The 5,470-nt window shown below is 27.3% G+C and overlaps 1 long non-coding RNA gene across 1 annotated transcript; it reads left to right on the forward strand.

The window, feature by feature from the left end:
* Positions 1–2,867: 2,867 nt before the first annotated feature.
* On the forward strand, positions 2,868–4,731 carry LOC145943213 (uncharacterized). Its single transcript, XR_014426492.1, has 3 exons — positions 2,868–2,958; positions 3,218–3,331; positions 4,410–4,731. It is a non-coding gene; the product is annotated as an uncharacterized LOC145943213 (long non-coding RNA).
* Positions 4,732–5,470: the final 739 nt, after the last annotated feature.

Genomic DNA, 5,470 nt, shown 5'->3' on the forward strand with positions numbered 1-5,470 from the left:
GGCTGCACACAATAAAAGGAATAAGGAACAGAGTCTAAGAAACAGAAGACAAGAGCAGAGAATAAGGAACAATTCAATATGAAACATATGCAATGTAGTAACGCAGAAAAATTTTTTGGTCTATTTATTCCTGTTGCTTACTCCTTTTATTGTGCGCAGCCCCTAAAGACCACTCTTGTTATTACTATTTATTATACATATTATACATATTATACATATTGTATATGTATAAACATAAAAAAATTTTAATAGGAAAAATGACTCTCTGGATAGCACTGTTTTCTTGCATCGAACCAATATTTGCTGCTCGTCATATTTAAAGATGTCTTTTATTATCCATCCTGGATGATATCCTAACATCGCTGTTACAAGGTATACATTTATTACAATTCTTTTTATCTGTTTGAATTGTTTAAAATAATGTGATAATTTATGTTATTGTAATTTATTTAATTTATCTTATTTATTTGAATCCGCGGAAAAGACCTTGCACTTTCTCAAGTAGTTCTTTATATCTTCTCTCTATTCGCACCATACAAGTTTGAACAGTATGTTATGGGTTATTCGTTCCAAATAGATTCAGATTTTAATAGTAACATAATGATTAAATTACTTATTCTAATAATGATAATAATTAGAAAACTTATTTTTTCTAAAATACATCTTTAAGTTGATATACGTCAATAATAACTTATATATGGTTTTACTTTAATATTAGATAAGAGATAAAATTAAGAGATGTTTTTCCTTTAAAAATTTTAATATAAAATTATAAATATAATGTGCAATAACAAACAACGTTCATATAAATTTTGCAGTTACATATAAAAAAATCTATTATACATTAATGTTTGTTGGTAGATTCAAAACATATTTACAATGTCATTTGATATTGACATGTTAGAGTTGATCGTTTTCATATTTTGTTGAGTCATTCGTTTTCGGTTACAGGATTTCCTTTGGATTAGAGGAACGGTACGACGAAAATCGTTCATTATCAGTGCAATTATTCACATTTGCAGACTGTGAAGGAAATCTGCGATAGTATACTAATTAAAGCAAATATCAGCTGTAAATTCTGCGACGTAAGTATACGACGATATAAATATACAGTTTATATAGGATATTATAAGCCACTTTTTGAAGCATTTCTTACGTCTCTCAGATCACAATTTCTGTCACAAACAATGATAGCAAATTATTTGAACATCTTTAATCTTACTATTTGTTAGTTAATTAATATTATATTTATTGTTATCAAAACAATTTATTGTTATCAAAACAGTTACATATTTTAATTGAAATATTAATAATAATAATAATTTACATAAATTTTTCGATTATTTGATAACTCTTTAAAGAAGACATGGCTTATGATACATCCTGTATAATAAATATAAAATGTGTCTATTTTACAATGTGTGTCTATATTTACACTTATATATTGTTATACTTATGTTTATATCTATATTTTTTCTATTTTCTTTTTTCTATTTTTTAAAAAGAATTTTTCCAATATTTTTTATATGCTATCATAACATAATAAAAGACAGAAAAAATGTCCATCTTTCATGCTTTACTTAAAATAGCAATACAATTTAGAATGTAACATCCGAAACTGTATTATTTATATTTAAACTAAAGTATTAAAAACACATTTTTTGTATCTCTTATTACATGTTATGATAGCAAATTTAAAAGTAAAAAATATTTAAACAGTACTTTTTTTTACTTTTACGATATTTTATACTTTACTTGATATTGCATAATAATAACGAATTATTTGTGCAAAGTAATATCGAATAATAACAATAATAATAAAAGTAATAATAATAATATATAATAATAATTATAATATAAACAATAAAATAGTAATAATAATAATAAAATAATAATTATAGTAAATAATAATAAAATATACTAAAAAATAATGAATAATAACAAATTATTTGTAAAAAGTAATTTTTGAAAATAAATAATTATAGATATAATAATTTTGGAAATAATGCCGAAAAGAAAAAGATACGAGGATTTGAGTCGGTTTCAACAATGGCGTCGGCGACAAGAAACAGATTGCACAATTAATATTATACATCCAAAAATTGAGATTCCTCAAGAAGGGCCCATTGACAACATTGTTTTTATAGAAAATAGTAATTCAAATAACAACGACATGTCTGAAGATGTCGAAGAATATAGGACTGACTCTTATTCAAATTTTAAAGAACCTGATATAGAATTGGACGGAGAATTGACTGATAATAATCAATATTGTGAAGATGAAGAATCTGATATAGAATTGGACGAAGAATTGACTGACAATAATCAATATTATGAAGATTTGAATATTAATCCACAGAAAGAACTTCCATTACGAAACTTTCTACGGTCATGGAGTCTTGAGAATAATATTACTCATGTAGCTCTTACAAAATTGTTGAAAGGTCTCAGAGCTAATGGACATGAAAATCTTCCTTGTGATGCACGAACATTATTGGAAACTCCAATAACATCAATGATTAATCAATCTGCCACTTTTTATTATCATGGATTACAAAAAGCACTAAAAGATCATTTACAACAAACTAAACCTCTTTATAAACATCTTGAAAATCCAATTAAAATCAACTTAAGTATTGACGGATTACCTTTAGCAAAAAGTTCAAAATCACAATTTTGGCCACTTTTGGGACAAATTATTCACGCAGATTATTGGGAAAAACCATTTATTATTGGAGTATTCCATGGATACTGTAAACCAACCAACCCTGATGAAATTATTAATCAATTTATTGAAGAATATAATGACATTCAAGAAAAAGGATTTCAATATAGAAGAAACAAATACAAGGTTGTGTAAATGCTAAATGCTAATATGCGACGCTCCTGCTAAAGCATTCATGAAATGCATTAAAGGCCATACAGGATATTATGGATGTGACAAATGTGAAGAGGAAGGTGAGTGGAGGGATAATCAAATGTTATTTCTTAATGAAAATGCTCCATTACGCACGGATGAAAAATTTTTACGGTATAATGAAGACCATCATTTGAATGATTCATCTTTGGAAAAAATTGGATTGAAAATGATAACGCAGTTTCCCTTGGATTACATGCATCTCATTTGTCTCGGTGTCATGAAAAGACTTATAAAATTTTGGATCCATGGAATAAAGGGTATTAAATTATGTGCTTCTCAAATTCAGCAATTATGCAGATTTGAAACTGTTAATACCATACATACCCATGGAATTTTCCAGGAAACCAAGAGGTCTAGATGAATTGGATCGCTGGAAAGCGACGGAATTAAGATTATTTCTCTTATATACAGGTTTGGTCACTTTGTCGTCATATTTGCCAAATGATTATGTAAAACATTTTTATGTTCTACACTGTGCAATTTCCATTCTTTGCAATCCTGCCGATTGTATATATAATAATGAATATGCACATCAATTGCTAGTACATTTTGTACAAACATTTAAAATATTATACTCTGAATCTTACGTTACGTACAACATGCATAACTTGATTCACTTGCATGAGGATGTCAAGAATTATGGATGTTTAGATATGTTCAATGCTTTCCCTTTTGAAAATTATTTTCAAGAATTGAAGCAAATGCTAAGAAAAAATGCACAACCATTACAGCAGTTACACAGAAGATTAATGGAAAAATCTAAAAATGTAATAAATATTGAATATGAGGCTGAAATCCTATTTTTCAAAAAGCCAATAATGTTAAATTACCTTTTGGATGTACACATTCTCATCGAGTAGCAAAATTTAAGAATTTTACATTATCTTGTATAAAAGAAGCTGATTCTTATTGTTACATGGATGAAGATGTTCTTAAGATTGATTATATTGGCAAAAAAGATGGAGAACCAATTGTAATAGAAAAAATATTAAAAAATTCTAGCAATATTATTTCGTATCCATGTGATTCACAATATTTAAGAATTTATGTCGGAGATGAATGGTCTGACGCTGAAATACATTCAATTAGCCAAAAAAGTGCCAAGGCAATTCGACTTCCTTATAAAAACACATTTTGTATAATTCCTATTCTGCACACAAAAGATTAAAGTGTTATTACTATCGACATATAAAATTGACTATATTGATGGCAAATGGAATTGGAGCCATATGACTAAGGTAAAAAGTAGATCATATGAGGTCTCATTCTAATAGAGGCTGATTGGTAAATACTGCTAATTTTTTACCAACCAATTAGGCTTTATTAGAAATAGACGGAACTAACTTTATAGTATTCGCCTCTCACTCTATTCGTGCAACTCCCCTCCCACTGCCATCAGTAGTTATATTTTATATAATTTTATAGACTTACTGTTTCCGATTATTCTTTTAAATACTTATCATAATTTAATCAATATTTATTATTTCAGATGTATAATATCATATTTTGGGACCACTATTGCCAGATCGTTCCTCACAATTGGGTGAGCTTAAAGGACAAAACATTTATATGTCCTGCATCAAAATGTAATATGACAAATGCAATAAAAAAAAAAATCAATCCTAGAAAGGACTGGAAACTTTATAAATATCGTAAAATATTGGGACCGTATGATACGTATGACACGGCTCGAGAAGTAGAAAAACCATGTATTGATATTTCTACTTCAGATGAAAATAAATTGGCCGCTTCAAACAAAGTTCAACAACTGCCTTCGAAACGTTTGATAACGCCGAAAACGTTTTATGATGATTCTGACGATTCTGACGCGCATAATGGTAAGTTTAGGATATCATTACAATAAATAAAAGTAATAGAAAATATATTAAAAGATATTTAAATAATAATATAGTGTAAAATAAATATATAAATTATTTTATAAATTGATAAATCGTAAGTTTATAAAATATAATTTTGTATTATATTGCAAGTATTTCGAAAAAACGTAAACTTGAACGGCCTCCATCAAATTATAAAACGCATGACGATCAAGTTAAAAAGAGAAAATATTCTATTAAATCAGCAAATCCAGAGTCTGACATAAAGCATGTGAGTATTTTGAAAATTGAAAACGCTCAAAGATATTTTATTTAAATGTAATGTGCGTACATGTGGTATTAAGATCTATTTATATATATAAATTGATGTTTACTTTTAATCTTTCAGAAAAAGGAAACCTCATGCTTGCCAATAAAGCCATTTTTTAACAATATTCCTCCATCTCTAAAACATCAACCGTTTTCGATTGAAATTTTTCAAGATGAAAATAATGAAAGTGAGATAAATAATAATGCTCCTGATTTTAATGAAGGAATTGATAATGATAAAGAACATGAAGAATTTGACATTAATAAAAATGAAAAAATTTATGAGGAAAATGAAATCTGTGAGGAAAATGAGGAAATCAACGAGGAAAATGAGGAAATCAATGAGGAAAATGAAGACCTAAATAGAGGTTATATATAATAGTTTGTAAAGAAACTTTAAGGT

The sequence above is a fragment of the Prenolepis imparis genome, unplaced genomic scaffold, assembly GCF_030444845.1.
Source record: "Prenolepis imparis isolate NDT839.2.m4 unplaced genomic scaffold, iyPreImpa1.0 SCAF_11, whole genome shotgun sequence".
Classification (NCBI taxonomy): domain Eukaryota; kingdom Metazoa; phylum Arthropoda; class Insecta; order Hymenoptera; family Formicidae; genus Prenolepis; species Prenolepis imparis.